General features: G+C 27.8%; 1 long non-coding RNA gene across 1 annotated transcript; it reads left to right on the top strand.

The window, feature by feature from the left end:
• The first annotated feature begins 8,767 nt into the window (after positions 1 to 8,767).
• Positions 8,768 to 15,674, top strand: LOC124419058. Its single transcript, XR_006940365.1, has 2 exons — positions 8,768 to 9,248; positions 15,526 to 15,674. It is a non-coding gene; the product is annotated as an uncharacterized LOC124419058 (long non-coding RNA).
• The last annotated feature ends 6,022 nt before the right edge of the window (positions 15,675 to 21,696 follow it).

Below are 21,696 nucleotides of genomic sequence, written 5' to 3'. Positions count from 1 at the left end.
TTGTGAATTTCTAATAACATTTATTAAAATTTATATAAAGTGAAATGTTTGATAATTATTAATATTAATAATCAAAATACATTATTTTTATCAATTACAAGGTATTTATTTTATTTTTTTGTTTTTTGCTTTAATTTTTGCATTTTTTCTTTTAACAATTGTTAAAAATCTTTTTTTTTTTTTATATTTTATTTATCATTTTTCAATTTTTTTTAAGATTTTCTTTGTTATATTATTTTGAATTTTTATTGTTTGTTCTCATTTACTATTATTCTTAATTGATTATTGTTGTTCTCTAGTTGTTGTTATTGCTGTTGTAGAGTCTGTTTATGTCACTTCGCATTCGGTTTAATTGGGTGTTCGTTTTTACAAGTCGCCTCCATTAATTTACATACTAAATACATACGTTCGTAAAGATACACAATCACTCGAACTTTTTCATTACGTTCAGTACGTAACGTATTAGTATCGTGCTAATGATCTGTAACCGCACATAACAGTGCTTAAAGTATTTGTCGACAACAGCAACAACAATGAACAATGCGGTACATGAGTTTACACTAAATGACAAAAAATAGGGAGAGCTTCATTTGAACAAGAATTAGATAAATAGATAGATAGATAGATAGATAGATAGATAGATAGATAGATAGATAGATAGATAGATAGATAGATAGATAGATAGATAGATAGATAGATAGATAGATAGATAGATAGATAGATAGATAGATAGATAGATAGATAGATAGATAGATAGATAGATAGATAGATAGATAGATAGATAGATAGATAGATAGATAGATAGATAAACAGATAGATAGATAGATAGATAGATAGATAGATAGATAGATAGATAGATAGATAGATAGATAGATAGATAGATAGATAGATAGATAGATAGATAGATAGATAGATAGATAGATAGATAGATAGATAGATAGATAGATAAACAGATAGATAGATAGATAGATAGATAGATAGATAGATAGATAGATAGATAGATAGATAGATAGATAGATAGATAGATAGATAGATAGATAGATAGATAGATAGATAGATAGATAGATAGATAGATAGATAGATAGATAGATAGATAGATAGATAGATAGATAGATAGATAGATAGATAGATAGATAGATAGATAGATAGATAGATAGATAGATAGATAGATAGATAGATAGATAGATAGATAGATAGATAGATAGATAGATAGATAGATAGATAGATAGATAGATAGATAGATAGATAGATAGATAGATAGATAGATAGATAGATAGATAGATAGATAGATAGATAGATAGATAGATAGATAGATAGATAGATAGATAGATAGATAGATAGATAGATAGATAGATAGATAGATAGATAGATAGATAGATAGATAGATAGATAGATAGATAGATAGATAGATAGATAGATAGATAGATAGATAGATAGATAGATAGATAGATAGATAGATAGATAGATAGATAGATAGATAGATAGATAGATAGATAGATAGATAGATAGATAGATAGATATATAGATACATAGATGGATAGATGCACAGAATTGGTTCGCTTCTTATGTTCGTTTCGTATCCGATTGCGTTATTTTGTTTTTTCGATTTTAAACACAATCTTTTGCGAACTTTTTTTACATCACAAACTGTTTAACGCATTGCAAGTGTTTAAGTGGGCAAATTTGACATTTTGTAGGTATAATTACAGATCATGTTAAACGATAACATTTTCATGTTAATTAACATCTAAAAAGTTGATCGTACACTTTAATACAACATTAAACGTTAAATGTTATGACCCATAATGGGTTAATGTGTGTTGTTAAGTCAAAAGTGTAAATTACATTTATAAAGTAATTTATTTGATGAGTTTAAAATGTAAATCTTTTTAAATGGAAAATTTTTATTACAGATAAGAATTCGGAAAGAAAATAAAAAGGAAATGAAATTAAGTAATTGTTTTGAAAATAAAATTTGGCAAAATCAAAAAAGGGCATTTATAAAAAAGGGATTTTTAAAACATTATAAAATAATACAATATAACTGTCCATCAGTTGAAATTCTGTTACAAAATACTGAAGTTTTTGAAATTGATTAATATTAATTTTATTATTAAAATTGCTTAAATTTTTAATTTTTGTTATTTTTTTTTTTTTTTTTGTAAATTGATCAATAACTTGGTGAAAGTCATTTGGATTTGCTTAAAAAAATATAATGAAAATCAAAATAAAATAAAAATCAAACAAAAAAAAACTAACATTAGCAACAACTAATCAAGTTTATTTAATTTTTTTGTTTTTGGTTTTCAATTTCTGTACCCCTCATCATCAGCAGCAGTAAGCAACGAAAATTTTTAAAAATAAAATCTCTCAATTATTTTTTTATTAAAATGAAAAAAAAATCAACAACAAAACTACAAATCTGCAATCTATTTAACTGCCTACTCTTAAAAATATTTTTGCTGGTTGTGAATTGCTTATAGTTGGTGTGAGTTTGTTTTAATTTATATGACTGACTGTAAGTCTGTCCATCCATACGATCGTCTGTCCGTCCGTCCATTATTTTTTTTTTTGTATCTCTACCACAAGGCAACAAAAATTTGTTTTTAATGAAATCATTTTTTTATTTATTTATTATACCTTTACTTTATACTTCACTTTACTATTCCTTCTCCTATTTCTAGTGAATATTTTTTATATATTCAATTTTCATCTAAAAAAATTTAATTTTTTTGTTCAGTTTTGTTTTAACATTAAAAACTATACGCAGTAATTGTGAGTTTTTTTTTTTTTTTTTGTTCAAAGTGTATTTACTAGATACTTTAAGTAGAAAAGAAAAACATTAAAACTACAGCTAATCTAAAACAATATAACACGAATTTCATCAACTTTGCTAAAAAAAAAATAAAATAAATACAGAAAAAATTAAAAAAAAATGTATCGCAAAAAATAAACATTTAACGCCACCAACCATACGACTAAACAACTGTCCAAACGACCAACCGTCATTCATTCAATTCAATCTATCCAATATACGAATTATTTACTCATTCGTATATACAGTTATTTGCTCAGATACTATATACATATATTTTTACATACATACCTACATACGTATATAAATATTTATTATATACATATATTTGTATATGTCGTTTTCATGTATATAGTACATTTTATATAATTTTTTTTTCGTTGTTATTTTTTTTTCTCTATATGTATAATGTTTGTATATAAAATCGTTTCATCGTATATAGACAGACGACGAATCGACCGCAACAATTATTTATTTCATTTGTTTATTGCACTTAAATTTAAAATAATATAAATATAATAACAACAACAACAATAGTAACAATATCGAAAAAAATAACATTGCTTTTGTTAAATTAATAAAAACAAAAGCAATCAAAATAAATAATTAACAAAAAAAATTGCAATAAATACAAGTAATACAATTTATACACAGTGTATACAATGGAAATGGATGTTATCAGATGTTCTTAAAATTAAACTCAAATTGTTTAATTGTAGCCAAATCAATAGAAGTATTTGTATTTTCAATATCTAACCGGGCAAATCATTATACAGATACCATCTATGTATATATCTGAGGCCCTGATATTGTTAAAGTTCAAGAGCCTTAATTTCATTCGTAACCCTAACAATTTGAAATAATTGAAATCACAACACACATTAGAAAATTTGTTCACAAAATTTCATCAGAATGACAAAATATGTGTATAAAAACTTGTACATTTTGAGATGAAGATTTATAATTATTTACAGTGTAGAAATAAATTTATATTCATAAAATAATTGCACAATTTAATTTGTGTTTAAAATAAATTAAATGATTATATATTGTATACTGTTTGCATAATAATTTTTTATTGTTTCTCAACAGGAATTTAATTGAGTGCGTTCTATGAAATGCATTTTGATAGGCAGGTAGATAGATAGATAGATAGATAGATAGATAGATAGATAGATAGATAGATAGATAGATAGATAGATAGATAGATAGATAGATAGATAGATAGATAGATAGATAGATAGATAGATAGATAGATAGATAGATAGATAGATAGATAGATAGATAGATAGATAGATAGATAGATAGATAGATAGATAGATAGATAGATAGATAGATAGATAGATAGATAGATAGATAGATAGATAGATAGATAGATAGATAGATAGAAATGTTCAATTAAAAAATTGAAAGGAATTTGTCCAAAAACTAAGATTCAAAATATTAAGAGAATTCTATTTTAAGAATTATACACTCTGTAAATGGCGCAGCAAAGAAACACAATAGCAGCCATTGCGTTCAAGGTGTATGTACCTATATCTTCTCCTCTTTAACTTAATTTTTATAAAACTGTATCTACATCATATACATACATACATACATATCTAACCATATTAGCTCTACTTCACTTTTTGGACACTCCACTGTAACTCTCAAAAATATCGGACAATGACTTTACATGATTTGTTTTCGCTGTTGTTCTTACATACATACATACATACATACATACATACATACATATTTTAGTTTAATATTAGAGTTTTTGCAACATTATTAGTTGAATTTTTTTTTGCAGCCTGTTGTTGTGACTAGTGTCAATGTCTAACTATTTGTTGTTATTGTTGTTGTTCTTTGTGTTTTCAAAGCGTCAAACATATACATACAAAGCATTAGTTAGAGCAGACATATTTTAAACATTTAGTAACTGTAATTTTGTTAATACAACAAAAAAAGTTCTATTACTGAAAAAACTTGTTTTGTTTTTGTCATAGGTTGTATGTCGCTTGTTGGTTTGTTTATCTATTTGTAAAGTATTTAAAGCTTAACAAAATCAGTTTGTAATGGTCATATCACTACGACAGCAACAACAACAGGCGCAACAGAAAAAATATACCGACTGACTAAATTGAAGATAATGAAGTTTTGTAGTCTTTGTTGCAAAATGGAAATTGTAATGAAAAAATCAAAAAAAAAAAAAAAAAAACAAATAGAATTGAGAAAAAAGTGTAGAAATACAACAACGTTACATACACTTCAACTTAATGAAAAAAAAATTTGAAAGGGGGAAAGGAAAAGAAGGAGGAGTAGCAGAAATAAAACAAAATCAACGACAGCAAAGAATTTAACAAAAAATTTATAAAAAAAACATTAAATATTGTATTTTAGTTGCAGTACACACCACACACACCACCACCACCACTACTATTACATTTTTAAACACATAGACTTATTTATTTATTATATTTGTATAGATTGTTTTTGTTGCAATTTTTTTCATTAATTTTTCATGGTTATTTTTATTTATATAGAGGAATGAACTTTTGTTTATGTTTTTAGAGGCAACTTTAACAATAATTATAATTAAATTATTTCTTTGTTTAAAATTTAAATAATCCTCAGACATTGTCATCATCGATCCCATCCCATAATCTTGTCGTTACTTTATTAATGACTTTTAATTTGTCTGTTTCTCTTTAAGTTTTTTCCTTGGAATATGGATTTTTTTTAAAGTCTTTTCCCAGTTTTTTTCTTCTCTCTTGTTTCGGTTTTTTTAGTTTTCCTTCCTTTTTTTGTTAGAAAATTTATGCCACCAGGATGAGAGTTACATTGTCCCCCCCCCCCCCCCCTCATCTACTTGCGTGTCAAATGTTCTATTTTACCCCTTGCATTTTTTGTTGCTTCTATTTTTCTCCCATTATTTGTCTCCTTTAACTACTCCTGCTCTCCATTTTTATTAAAATTTCATTATTATTTCGTATCAACTTTAGGGGTTGTCAACTTAGCGAAAATATGTTTTAATAGACACCAAAATGATGCAAAAAAGAAATAAAAACGCTTAAGATGAAAAGTGCAGTTTTTAACCTTAGAGGTTATGTAGTGAATGTTATAACATACGAGGATTATTTATTAAGGCTGGACTAAATGAAATTTCTAAATATTCGAGTTCGATATTTATCAAAGTATAACTGTTTTTTCGGGAGAGAAATCTGTTTTCGCTCTGATGATAGGCTAGAATTGCTTCCGGTTGAAGTGGATCCGCTGGAATGATCGCGATTTATTTTAGATATACTCTTTGATATCCAAGGTGGAGTTGTAATACTACCGAAGCCGTATGGAGAACGTTCACTAGAAGCACCTTCATCATAGTCAGGATTCAGGTATTGTCTGAATCAGATTTTAGAATATCGTCTTCGTCATGCGCTTTACACTGATTATCAAACATATATTCAGTCAGGTATCCATTAGATATCCAATAAGGAGTAGCGGGTCTTCTCGATACAGGTGACTCTTAATAATGACCCAGTTATGGGTACGTAGATCCGGGTTTATGGTTTAAGTATATGTAAGAATTGGCTACGGTTCATGTGCATCCGCTGAAATGACTCCAATAGATGTCGTCCTGCGGTATCTCACTGACTGGAACCTAATGCTCCGGCAAAAGTTTAGACTTTCCTAATACATTTCCTGTATTTATTGGTGGATTAGCTCCATCTCAATCATCATGCCTACAATTGCCCTAACTAAAGGGTTTTTAAGAACTTCTTTTTAGGGCCTATTGCCTATACAATTCTAAAATTACTTCTGACGTTTAGCCTTTGACTTTGGGGTTTACAGGAAAAGTTGCTCTTTCTTCGAACGATGCGTCTAGACACCAGTATAACCGTTTTTTTCTAGAGAAAAACCTTTGTATAACAGTTTTTTTTCTAGAGTTTTCCTTTTTCCTCGTTTTTATATTTGTATGAACAATTTTCGGTTTGGTGGGGAAATTTCCCTTTTTTCCTCCGTGGATCCGAGTCTGGTAAAACAGGTTTTCAGTATTTGCTTTACAAAAATCTGATTGAAGGGTTTTATACAGAACACCTGTAGTATAACTATATTTTTCTAAAGAAACTGCAGTTATTTCTTCTTTAAAAGAATCTTTATATAGCAGTAATTGCTATACCAAAAACTAGAGTATATAACGATATGTGTATAACAGTTTTTTCTAAAGAAGAACTGGAGTATTATGGTTTTATTTGCAGAAAAATCGTATAAAAATCAGTGAGTAACTGTTTGTTCTATAGAAAAATATGTGTATAACAGTGGTTTCTAGAGAAAAATCTATTTATAACAGTGTTTTCTATATAAAAACTAGATTATGAAAGTGTATAACCGTTTTTTGTTCTAAAGAAACTGCTATTATTTTTATCATTTTATAACAGTATTTGCTAGAGAAAAATCTATATACATATTATAATTATTTCTAAAGAAAAAACTTTTTAGCTTTGTTTTCTATACGGAAACTATAATATAATGGGTTTTTCTACATAAAAACTTCATTATAATTTTATTTTTCTAGAGAGAGAGAGAGATAGAGATGTGTGTATAACAGTTTATTCTCTACAAAAAATCTGTGTTAACATACAATAATGTATGCTTTCTATAACAGTTAATTCTATTCAACAAACTATAATATGTAGATATATATAACTGTGAATGCCCTTCTCTGGCCGTAAAGAGAAACCGCTTCCTTGGCAAATACTTTATATCCAACCGTGGTAAGATATCTGAGTCTAGGCTTAATGATATCCTTAGATTTCTCATAGCTACAGGCTGGATCTAATACTATAAATACTACATCTGACGAGTGGAATGGTCCGGTCAAAACGTCAGACTCTTAGATTCTACTTGACAGTTTTGCGTGCAGTGAACTACCACGTTAACCAACCAACCAATTTCTCTATATAAAAACCGTTACATCGCTATAACAAAACTTTTGCCAAAATCGCTCTTATTTGTAATAAAATCGCCAACTAGTCAACTCAACCTGTTTGTTTATTATCATGATTTTATTTTTTTGTTTTGTTTGTTTCTTATTCAATATTATTTTTCTACTCTCTTGAGAGCTTTTTGCTCTGTATATTTTCTAGTTGTTGGTGTTGTTGTTGTTGTTCCCCCATATTAAAGTTCGTGTTGGTGTTGTTACTCTCTTGCTAACTAAAATTTCTGTGCGCCTGCTATGAATTAAACAAACAAGACAAGATTTATGTTAGTTATTTTTTTCTTTTTCTTCATCATCAACAGCAAAGTACTCTGCAAACGTCGTAACAACGAATATGTTTTTTTTTTCTGATATCGTTCGATTCTGTTGTGTTTTCTTCTTCTTCCAACACACAATGAATGCTTCCGAAAACAAAACAATAAAAATGTTTTTTTTTTAATCTTTATTTAGTTGAAAATTTTCAAACGACAACGGATGGATGCTTTTTTGGGTGTATCCAACAACAACTAAATAAACGGTTAGTGTAAAAAGCGCGTGTGAGCCGAAGCGACCGAAGTGAATGTGCACTAAGAAGCACAACAACAACGAAAACCATCTGTTTAAGAAAAAAATGTGTATTAAAATGAACAATAACAACAAAACTAAAATAAAATTGTTTAAAACAATTTAAGTTTTTTTTTGAAAATATAATTAAACTTACACCTAAGAAACAAAAATGTGTAAAATTTTATTAATTACACTCATTTAGTAAATGTTGGTAAAAAAAAGAACAGGGGTTTGGCAAAAAAAGTGCAAAAATATAAAATTTTTTCTTTTTCATATATTTTCTTTCCTTAAGTTCCTTTTTTTGCTTTGTTGTAAAAAAAAAGTTCATTATAGTGATGATGATGATGATTGAAGGAGATGATGTTTATGCTGTTGTTGTTGGTGGCTTCGTGTACTAATATTTTTTTCGTGCGACTTGATTCTTTTATTTTTCCACTCTTAATAATGTTGTGGTTGTTGTTGCTTTTGATGTTTTTTTTGTAGCTTTTAATGTTTCGTTTTGTTTTTCGTTGTTGCGTTTGTTTGCACTTAAAAAATTATATTATAACGGCATTGGTAAAGAGAGCTTATTTTCAGTTGCCCTGAGAGCATGATACCGTGTGGTTTTCTGTGGATTTTATTTATTCGTCTTTAAGAAGAAAAAAAAACAACAATTTTTGTTTTTTTTTGCGTCACTTTAATTTATATACTTACAACAAGAAATCTACATCTATATGTATGTATACTAACTATATACATAGATATATATGTATGTAGCGTACATGCTTGTTCTTGTTGTACTACTAAATAATAAAAATATATGTGAGACAAGCAAAAAAAAAAATAAATGAAAAAGCAAAAGCACCAGAAGAAAAATTAAAGTAAAAGAAAAAAACAGTGTTTTTTCTCTCGTACGTTTTAATAAGTGTAAAGTATTTTTTCTGCTTGAAATCAACTTAAAATAAAATTAAATTAACACATAATTAAATAATGATGTTGTTGGTTATTACAACAAAAAAAAAAACATCTACTATATTTTCTATATTTATAAATGAATATAATCAAAAAAATAAAACTTTAAATAAAAAGTATTCTTCGTCGTTGTAAAAAAAGAGTTTTGTAAAGAAAACAATTTAAGAATTCTTATTTCTCTCTTAAGTGTGTGTGTGTGTGTGATGGTGACATAAAGAAATAAAATCAATAATTTTAAAGTTTTTCAACAAAAACAACAAAACTTAAGCGTTTAAAATTGCAAAATTAATTAAAAGTTATTTTTGAAATAAATAAAATAAATCCAATTTAAATAAAATTTTATGAAATGTAAACAAAAAATTTTCGAAAATAAAATTTTTGAATAATTTAAATAATTTATTAACTTTAATTATAAATTAAATCAATATTTTAAAGATTATATAAATTAAGTTATGATATTGTGTGCAAATTGAAGTAAAAATGTTTGTGTGAGTGTTAAAATGTTTAAAAATAGTGTTTTATTGAAGTTATTATTAAAAGTGTATAGGCATTAGACGCTTTTTGTTTACCCTACAGGAAAAGTTTTTTTTTTGGATTTAATTGGACAATTTACAGAATTTACTTTTTTTTATAGAATCCTTTGTAAAAATAGGAAAAAAACTTCCTGATTTAACTTCACAGTATAACAGTTTACATTCCAGAATAATAGTATAAGATTATTTCAGAAAAAAACGGTTTATAACAGTTTTTGCTATGGAAAATGTGTGTGTAAAATTTTTTTTCTTTAGAATTTTTTTGTATAACAGTTTTTATATATATAGGAAAGTCAAAATGTGATATAACAGTTTTTATAAATAGCAAAATGTGATTATAACAGTTTTTTCTTTAAAAAATTGCGGTTTTTTTTTCTTAAAAAAAATTGGACAATTTTAAAATAGGTTTTTTCGTAAAAATAAGAAAATAAAAACTATACAATTTAACTTCAGAGTATAAGAGTTTACATTTCAGTATAAGAGTTTATCAACAGATTCTATCAGAAAAAAACAGTTTATAACAGTTTTTGCTATGGAAAATGTGTATGTAAAAGTTTTTTTCTTCAGAAATTTTGTGTATAACAAAAATCGCACTAATTTTGATAGAAAAATGTGGTTATAACAGTTTTTTTATAAAGAATTATCACTTCAAAAAAAATCAAAGTATTTTTGTTAGAAAAATGTCATTATAATAGTTTTATTTATAAAAAATTATCATATTTTAATAGTTTCTTTTAACTTACCACTGTATAACAGTTTTTCTTTAGAAAAACTTATGTACAATAGGTGTTGTTTAGAAAAACTTGTGTATAACACTTTTTCATTTGGAACAACTTAACTTGTGTATAAAAGTTTATTTTATATCAAACATAAGAAAGCAATAGTGTTTTCTTTAGAAAAATTAGTTTATAACAATTTTTCTATATAAAAATTTTGTGTGTATCTACTACAGTTTTTTTTTTAAACATCATTTAACATTTTGTTGTTCTTAAGAAAAAAAATTTATAACATTTTTTATTATTACAAAATCTTGTGTATATTAGATTATTTATTACGAAAATTAAAAAATAATAGTATTTTCTTTAGAAAAATTATTTATAACAGTTTTTTTAAATAGACAAATTTGTGTATAACAGTTTTACTTTAGGAAAAAAATATATTTAGCAGTTTATTTTGAAAAAAATTATGTACTACAGTTTTTTTTATTTAAAAAAAATCGTATAACAGTTTGTTTCTTAAGAATAAATATTTATAACAGTTTTTAATAATATAAATTAATAGAATTATAACAGTTTTTTCTTTTTAAAATATTGGTTATAACAGTTTTTTCTTTAGTAAAATTAGTTTGAAGCTGTTTTTTCTGAAGAAAAAATTGTGTTTAACAATTTTTTTCTTAAGAACATTTATGTATAACAGTTTTTTTCTCTTTCGATTAACTATTTTTTAGCAATTTTTTCTACATTACACTTTTATTAAAGAAATGTTACAATATAACAGATTTACTAGAAACCAAGCTACTTTGTAACAGTTTCTTCTTTAGAAACGAGTTTGTATAGCATTTTTTTTTTAATGGAAATATGTGAGTATAACGTTCTTTTCAAGAATTTAAAGAGTTTTCTATAGACAACAATTATATTACAGTTTACTCTTTAAAAAAATGTTTTTATAGAGTATAACAGTTTTTTATAAGGTGTAGAATATAATAAGGCTTATTCTGATTAATAAATTCCCTGGGAATTTTTTCTCGTTTTCAAACTCATAGGGAATAATTGTTCATAATTGAACAGATTGTTTAACTCAAGAAGAATCTGGTTCTTTCTATACATAACCAAATTCTTATAACTGTTAACCCCTTAATACCAGTAAACTTTAGAAAATATATTCAAAATTTATTAATAGCTTAAGTAGCTCATGGAATGCAGTTCGTAGTTGCCTTTAGTAGGGAGTTTTGAAAATGTATATTCTAATTGCAAAATCTTAGCAAACGGACAAGTTTATATTGCCTTAAGTAGGGTAACCATTCAATTTGTGTAATTATTAAAAAAATTCTTAAATTTGTAGAAATAAAAGTTTAAAAATTCAAATTTCTTTTGATTTAAAGAAAAATTTGTAAATATTTCTAATAAATTAACATGATTTTCATGTAAAATTCATTTTTAACCTTAAAATTTCATAAAAATTTCTTTAAAGTTCGTTTTGCATGTGAAATTGTGATTGACCAGCGAATTAGTGAAAATTTTGTATTTAATGTTGAATCGAATGTTGTGTGGTTGGATGTGTGTATTGTGTATGTTGTAGAAAAATATTTGAAAGATTTTTTTTTTCAGTTTTAGTTCAATTTAACTCGTTACTCGTTTAAACAGTGAGGAAGACAACAGCAAAAACAAAAAAAAGTAATCAACTCGTTTTTATTTCATTATTTTTTTCTTGCCGTTTTTTATATTTATTTTGAATTTGCTTCATTTCTATACACAAACATTCATACATGCATACATACAACACGGCACATATTAAAACGACAGCTACAACAACAACGATAATAACATAAAACCTTTTTTATCAAACAGCAACAACAATAATAAAAATAAAAAGAAGCAGCATTAAAAAAATTGCAAAGAAGAAAAGCCAAAAAACATAAAAACTAAGAAGAAGCATCAGCGAAAAAAAATCGCATAATAGGCACATACTCACTCACTTACTTACATTAAATACAGAGAGGTGACCGTGTTGTTGTTATTAACGTTTTTATTACCGTTGTTGTTGTTGCAGATGATGTTGATGATGGCGATGACGACGACCTACGACGACATCTCTCTGTATACAACAACGAGTATTTAATATTATTTTGTATTATTATTATTTTTCCTTCAGCTTGTTGGTGTTGTTGTTAGTAGTAAAACCATAACGAATCGGAAACAAACAAATAAAACACAGCAACAACTACATATACTACTTGAGTTATTTAACTACAAGAAAAGTTCGTTTAAGTCGGTCGTTTAGTCGTAAAGTATGGTCGGTCGGTAGGTCGGTCGTTTGGTTGTTTGGTCGTTCGATTGTTTGATTGCTTGTTGGTTTGTTTGCACGTTTATAATAATTTAGTTGATTATAAACACTGATTGTGTCTAGAGAGTGAGAAAGTGTTGTTGTTTGAAAAAGTACAAAAATTTGTTTATTGCTAGTTTAATTGTATTTTTGTGATATTAAATTTAAAAATAAATACAATAAACAAAAGTAAATTTTTTTAAATTAACTAAAAAGTAACAACATTTTAGTGATATTTTATATAAAAAAAAAAACATTTACATTAACAGTTAGTATTTGTTTGTTGGAAGAAGAATAACAAGAGAAAGAGTAAAATAGTTCAAAAGAATGAGTGAGTGATTGTGTGTTGGTTTGATAAATAATAAATAAAACCATATGTTTTTGTTGCTTTTTTTTCTCGTGTATTTGAGTGTTTTTTTTTTTTTTTTTTTTTTTTGCCTAGGCGATGCATCACTTTGTATTTGCTTTCGTTGTTTTTCGTTTTAATCAGTTAAATAGCAACAACAATAATAAAAAAATATCCTAAATGGAGAGAAAAAAATTTAGTGAACATAAAACGGTCGGGGCTCTCCGCTATTTATTATTGTTGGTCAGGCATGGAAAACGGCAATTTTGGATTAATATTAACTTTTTGCATAGTGTATTTGGGGTTATTGATTAGTCTGTGGGCAGCTATATTAACTAGTGGTTTGTTAATTCGACAATTGGTAAGAACTATTGAGTTTACGAAATAGTTTGTTGAATAGTCTATGAATAGTCCATCGACTAGTATTTAGTCACTCTACACCCTACAAAGAGACAGTGAAGAGACGATTGCCTCTGCTCTCGCTTACAAAGGGGACACTAAAGTGACGACTGTCTTCATTTTCGTTTACAAAAAGTTTATTTGTGACAAAAGACCAAAAACATACAAATTGGAGTCAGCTAAGTTGTAAGATATTAATGGAACTAAAATTTAAAAATTTCAAGTTTCTACTCTCTAGAATACTATGGGGCAATAATGTGACGATTGACCCCCGAAAGATATAAATTTGAGTCAACCAGATGGTGGTATATTAGTAGAAAGTAATAATTATTTCTCCAAAAGATGGGTAGAATAACTAAAAAAAAAATCTTGTCACTTGAGGACAGTAAAAAGGACGACTGTCTCCGCTCCCGCTTACAAAAAGGATACTAAAGTGACGACTGTCTTCATTCTCGATTACAAAGGGTACATTCGTGACGAATGACCCAAAACATACGAATTACGATCATCCAGGTTTGGTTAACTATTAGTGGAAATTACTGTCTTTTTCGTATGCATTGACTGCAGTTCGACATACTGCTGGGTAGGTCGTTGACTATTCTTTCTCTTTCAATGTTTACAAAATTTCATCAACAAATTTCACAACAAAAAAGTAAAAAGGGAACATACCTATTTCATGTGAACTGATCTTTGGCGAAAAGAAGTGATTTTCATTATTAAAAAGGAATTGAAAAAGAGCCATAATACTAAACTTTCCATCCCTGACTATGAGCAAAACATTAGCAAAAAACAAGGATTTAAGAACAAAGTACCTATAAACTCTTTTTTTATAAAATATTTTTCTTAATGTTTCAGTTGTATGTATATAAGTTTGATTATTTAGTTGTTTGATTGAACGTGAGTTTTATGTATGCGACCACGACATTCGACAGCCAACAAACAAACAAACATAAACACAACAAAGGCGCAAAGCTGCAACAGCAGCAGGCAGCCTTAAACTATTGTCAGCAGCAACAACAATATAAGTTATAAAAGTGTAGTACATTTTTTTTGTTTATTTTCGATTGGTCTTTGTTTTTGTTGTTGTTGCTTATGGACTTTACTACAAACAACAGCAACAACAACACACTAACTTAAGAGTAGCAAAGAAATCTATATTAAGTGAGTTCTCCTTTAATTTTTTTTGTTGGTCGGTTGGTTGGTTGTGTTTGACTACTTCGTCTCCGTTGTTGTCGTTTTTGTTTGTTCGATTGTTTTTGTTGTTGGTTACGGTGTCTAAGGCGCACTGGCTTAAGCAGCAACTACAACCACACAACAACAGTGCTAAATGTTCCGACTTACAAACGTGACGTGTTTTAAATATATATACAAACGATTTGTGTTTTCTATTTATTTATTACAATATTTTTTTTCTTAATTTGTGTGTTCATTGCTAAAGTTTTTCTATAACAAATAAAAATATGTGAAAATATAAAGCAAATAATAGAAAAGGAAATTAGAAAAAAACAAGAAAAATAAAAGAAATTTATAAAAATGTTTTAAAATTAAAAGAAATTTTTAATCATAAAGAAAAGAAACATTTATATAAATGTTTAGAAAATTTTTTATAAAAGTTTTAAATAAATTTTTAAATAATAAATAAGAACAACAAAAATGTGAACCTTAACAACAATTGATAAAATTTTTAAAAATAATCTTTAAAACCTTAAAAAAAATTCTTTAAATAACGTCATCAACTGTTCTATATATTAACTATATAATATATAAATAAAAATGTATATAACATAAAACCAAATAAAGTGTATAATATAATGGAAAAACAACAACAACAAAATACATTAAAATTTTCTTATAATAATTATATTTCTTCTTTGCACACAACGAAAAAATAACAAAAACAAAATTATTCTAGTAAATTTTAAAGCAAAACAACAACAACAATGAGAAAATAACAAAAAATATATATAAAACATTTACACAAAAAAAAACATAGCAGCACAATTAGCAGAAATAGCAGCAGCGACAGCAGCTGTCAATAAAGCCGGTTGAAAAAACAAAAAAGAAACACAAGAAAAAAAAACAGCTGTTTTGTTTCCTCTACCACACATCCACAAACAAACATATGTATTTATAAAACAAAAAAATAAAAATGCATTTCTAAAAGGAAATTTTTAAATAAAACAAGAGAGAAAACTAAATAAAAATGTTCTCTCATTAAAATAATTAAGAAAAATAAAAATAACATAAAAAGAGAGTAAACCCCCCCCACTTAAATAGCAACAACAAAAAACTCTCTTTGTTTTATTAATTAAAAAAAAAGAAAACAAAAAAAAACATCCTTATGTCTCTCACATTACCAATGTCGTTAATAGAGACTTCAACTATAACCGAATCCTCAAAACATAGAAATTTTCCGAAAATAACAACAAATTCTATGGTGGTTATACAAGCCTCTACAGCTTTACCAGCAGCCCCAACAACAAAATCAAATGTTGCGTCTCAAGCAGCAGCAGCTGCCACAAATAACAATAATAATAATAATTTTACTACAACAACAACTACAACGCAAAAAAGATCTCGCAAACGTTCCACTAACGATAGTACGGCAACAACAAATGCCACTTATACTAAACGTAATAGAAAACAAACTATATTACAACAACAGCAGCAGCAACAACAACAACAACATCTTCATTTACAGCAGCATCTTCACCAGCAGCAGCCACCATCCTCCTTATTATATGTTAATCAGAGAGTAAGTTTGTTTGTTTTTCTTTAAACAGCCGTTAAATATGAAACAAAAGCAAAACAAAAAAAAACTTTAAAATTTTTATATAAAAATGAAAAGAAGAAACAAAAAGAGAGCTTAATAATTTGCTATCTCTCTCTATTACTAAAATAAAAGTGTAATATTTTCTCTAAAAGTGTGTGCGTATGTGTTTCAGTGAGTGTTTCTTCTCTTTCTTTATTTATCTTACTTTAACAGTGTTGTATAAATTAGTAGCACGTGCTTTTTTTTCGTACTCAATTTTCGTGAGAGCTCTTCTAGATTACTCTCCAACAAAATAAAGTTTTCTTAAAATTTCTCTACTTAAAAAGAATAACAAAAATAAATGCAATTCGTTTTAAAACGAAAAAAAATAGTTGTTGTGGAAATAAAAATGAATAAAAACTGCAAAAATAAAAAAAAAAAAATTAATTAAAATTTACATTTACATATGTGTGTACCAAAAAAAATATAATGAAATTACATATAAAAAATTAAAAATAATAAAACTAAATACTGAAAAGTAGAAAATTAATCATCACAAACTTGTTCAACTTAAGTAAAAGTTTTTCTTTTTCGTTGTAGTGGGATAAATTCTAAATTAGTCTAGAATTAAACGTAGTGTCTGTTAATTGATTCAAATGTGTGTTTGTGTCTTTTTTATGGAGAAATTACTTGTAGACATTTTATGTGTGTGTTTTTTTCCAAATGATTACAATTGAAAGATTTCTTTTATACCTATATTGTTTACATAGAATTAGTTTTTACAGTGTCCCACAAAAGTTTTTTTTATTATAAGTGTAGATATTTTATTGTTTATAAAGTTTTTTTTCACTATATCTAACATTTGCCAAATGTGACCTAAATACAAAGCATTACAGAAGAGTATAAACTAAATCAACCAGAAAAAAGTGTATATGAATAACACAGCCCTTGTAATTAAGATTCTTAAACATCGTTAATATTTTATTTGACCTTCTGCAATATCAATTTCCGAGAACCATTAAGAGTGCTAACCGATGCTGTTACACCAAACCCAAGTGTTGTAGTTTAAAACATTCAGATGCGTTAATCTTTTCATTCCCTTATTGGGGAAGACTTGGAAGGATCAACTGAATGTTCTTGTGATCTCTTTGCCAATAATTATTCTACTAAGAGCAATAAATAATCGCAGAATCATTCAAAATTTTTGTTGCTCACTTCATCAGAACAAATTGACACTTGGAAAAAATGGTACAATTGTATTTTTTTATACAATTCGATCTTTAAAGTACAATGGTAAACCAATGATACATTTGTACCAATTTTAAATAATAAATTCTTAAAGAAAATGCATTTTTAACCTACGGTAGGTTAGTGTTCTAGTTTAGTATACCGGATGTGGTGAGTTCGATTCCCACATGTGGCACCGTGTGGTAAAGAAGCGCACAACAGGCTCGATAGAGGCCTAGACTAGACAGACAATAATCTGTATTTTATTTAGTTTATAGACTACTCTATCCTCAAGTTCATAGAGAGACAATAGATTGCCTATTGGGCAATTTAAGAAACAGTCCAGTGAGTAAATTGTATTAAATATTAACTTGTCTAATGACTAATCTATAGTTTTTAAGTACTTCTAACTAGACGTTTAAAGTATTTCTGAATTAGTATTTGGACTAGTATAAAAACTCTATGTAATAGTTTATTGTCTTGTTATAGAGTCGTCTATTTTATAGAATAGCTTATTGTCTTGTCAATGGATTACAAATATAGATGGTCAGCCGTAGGGATGAGATGCTTCTCTAATAAAGTACTTGGTAATGACCTGCAACTTCTGAGGTTTTTCTGATAGAGATAATCTACAGTTATCACTAACCTTACTTATCTTACATTAACTGAGTGTTATTGGCCAATTAAACCTTTAAGTGAGAAAACACAATCAACAAAAATAATAAAATGATCACCTTTATCGCCAATCATCATTTCACATGAAATATGTTCCTTTTTCACTTTTTTCGTTCTTCTGTTGTGAAATTTGTAAACATTGAACAGCTGTTCCATACAAAATTAACTATTGTGAATGAATTATTCACAACAAGTTCACGATAGAAAATTTCCCTTCTTCGGATATGAAAAAAAAACTTGCTGCCACTTTTAATGTAAGAAGATTTAAATCAAATGTCCCCAAATGCTGCTCACTCTATACTTTTAACATAACCACACATCCCCCCACTAACTACTTTCTCAGTTTTAACAAAATACATTGCATATTAATGGACTCTGGGTGTTAGGCAGACATGCAAGTCGGCTTAGACTCCTCTTCATGAATACCTTCATAGTTGCAAAGACAGAGAAAAGGAAGAGACGGCCTTTCATCATATCTGTAAATGGTCCGATCTAGCGACAAAAAGAAACAGTTTTCTCGCGGCAACAGATTGCATCTAATACTATACAATACTACATCTGATCTGAATAAAGTGCTTCTGTCAAAATGATATGAATGCTCGCACGCTGTAAACTACCAAGATAATCAATCTGAGTCCCAAGAACACAGTTTTGACCATCAACTTATATTAATGTAAATTTATCTGTCAATATAGAAATAATTTATGTTCGTGAAGTCTCCACATACCAGATATGTCTTAACATTCGAATGTTTGCATAAAATTTGAATTAAAAACACATTTATCATTTCTCCCAGTGTATAAACAAAGTATATAGTGGTAGCTCTGTTATCACAAACGAATTAAAAAAAAACACACAACAACAATGAAAAACCGAATAAATAAATAGTATTCTAAAAATATTCCATTCCCTAACTAAAAATATTTTTACAATTTTTTTTTTGTTTTTCTTATTTCATTTTTTAGTCTACTATTATCTATCTCTGTATGTAAACACTCACTCAACTCACACACACTCACGCTGCAAAAACTCAAAAATATGTGAATAAGAATTGAAAATGATTTTTTTTCTTTTAATTTTTTTTGTACAAATAAAAATGTATTTATTTCATGTGTATGCATATGTGTGGTTGTAAAGAAGAAAATAACAACTACAACAAAAAATAAGATACAAAATAATTCGCATGACGTTACGTGACGTTAAATACGGTCTCTCGACCTTGACTCATCGGCATGAACTGTTAAACTAAAACGTTTTTACACACGAACGAAACAAAAATGCATACCAAACATCACAATACAACACAAACACATACACAATCATTTAGTTGGTGTTTTGTTTTACGACAGCCTGTCTGTTTGTCTGTCGTGTCTGACAGCCAACCAATCTAACGACAACAACGATGAAAAAGCCGACAACAACGACTATTAAGTTTATAAATAAAACACCCAACTTATTAATAATCATAATTATGTGTATTCAACAAATCATTCATACTTATAAATACGGTTTTTTGGGGCCTCTCCAAACCAACCGGTCAAACAACCCAAACAACCAACCAACCCAACCAAAACGAACAATCAACCGACTTGTCAAACATGCCTGCTATACTTATCATTAAATGTTTAACAGACAACCTTCATACTTGCATTTTTATATTGTCTATAGGATTTGTTCGATGTTGTTGGTTGGGGTCTCCCCCTCCAAATAAAAATAAAAGGAACCAAACGTCTGTCTGCTATTGGATTCATTCGTCTCGTTGTCGTGAATGTTTTTTTTTTATTTCTGCTTGTCACTTTTGTTGTTGTTTGGTTAGTTTCGTATGTGTTTTTTTGCTTTTAATAGTTGTTATTGTTGTGTATGTATGTCTTATCACCACTTGGAGTCCATTCCCCTTTTAAACTAGTTGGACTGGTTTTGTAGTTTTATTATATTTTTTTTTACATCTTCGTGTTTGCAAATATGTTTTTTTATTGTTGTTGTTGTCGTTTACTCGTAAGTATGTATATATTTTGTGTAATGTTGTTTTTGTTATTATTTTTTCTATGGCATTGTATGAAGTGCACTCGTTCTCTTTTGCTATCACTCTCTCTCTCTACGTATTAAACGTATGAGAAGTATTACATATTTTTGTGACTTGCATTTTAATTCCTTTTTGATTTTGTCAGTTTTATTTTGCACAATTATTCTCAGTTGTTGAGTAGTGCTGCGAGTGTTGTATTACTCTCATATTATGTACAAATTTTGGTGGGGCTACTTGCCGCCACCGCCGCCGTTATGGTGCAAGTGGTGTCAATCAATTTCAAGGCAACATTAATGAAAAATGTTGTAGACTATATGTTGTTACGGGTCATATTTTTAACTTATATAGGATTATAAAAAAACCCACAACATTTACTCCTTTGGGACACAGTCTGTCTATTATGATGGTAGTTCATTTTATCCGATCCATTGCATCGAATACTACAGCTATATTTTTGCCTTCGATCCTTTGTGTTCCACTCCCGGTGGGTCTTTTTGATTGGTTATACTATTGGTTAAGAGGAAAATAACATAGACCCCAATTCAGGCTGGGGTCCACAGGGGAAGGGAAATTTATACATAGTCCCATAGTTAGCGACTTAAATCAATTTTACGAAAAGGAGTTTTACATCAAATTTAGACCATTGCTTTAATAAGATGTCGTGCAAGGAGTTACCGGTAATTTTGGACTTTTCGATATCCTCATAAATCTTTACCCTTTGTAAAGCTTTCCACTAATTCATCCCCTGTTAGTTATGTTAGCCCTCAATTTCATTCCATCATCCTGGGGTTTCTTCGAAAATGTCTCACCTGAATCTCCTCTTCGAACTTTAGTTTAAGTTCTTTGCTTTGATGATCTAAGGTTTCGCTGTATCTTCTAGCCAATGTCTATACTTTTACTTGAACTTCTTCTGGAAATCATCCATTATTGAAATAAGTGGATATTTTCCATAATCCTTTTTGTCGATCTATTCTTCACATAATTTATCGCATGTTATTTTGAAATAAGAGGCCGTCATTTGGGCTTCATCGTCTGCATTACTTCTAAGTAAAAGTATGCGTCATCTATCCATTACTTTAATAAGTAGATGTTATTCATAATCCTTTCAGCGGAGCTTTGTTGATTCTACTCTAAACTTAACCCACGACTGCCGTCTAAATAAGATTGAGCTTTTCGTTCATTTACATTTTCAAAGGAAAGTTAAAGTAACTGCTTACTCATTATTCATTTGATCAACATTCCAAACATTATATTACGTTTCAGATCAATTCCAACGTAAGATAATCACCCCCTATCGCCAATAAAAGTGAAATTTTTGTTCCCTTGAAATGTTAATTTCCCTCAAAGGGAAAATTGTTATCGTGAAGTTGTTGTAAACAATTCATTCACAATAGTTGATTTTGCAT

The sequence above is a fragment of the Lucilia cuprina genome, chromosome 3 (genome assembly GCF_022045245.1).
Source record: "Lucilia cuprina isolate Lc7/37 chromosome 3, ASM2204524v1, whole genome shotgun sequence".
In the NCBI taxonomy this organism is placed as follows: domain Eukaryota; kingdom Metazoa; phylum Arthropoda; class Insecta; order Diptera; family Calliphoridae; genus Lucilia; species Lucilia cuprina.
The sequence above is the reverse complement of the archived record's forward strand: the minus strand, read 5'-3'. Positions and strand labels throughout refer to the sequence as shown.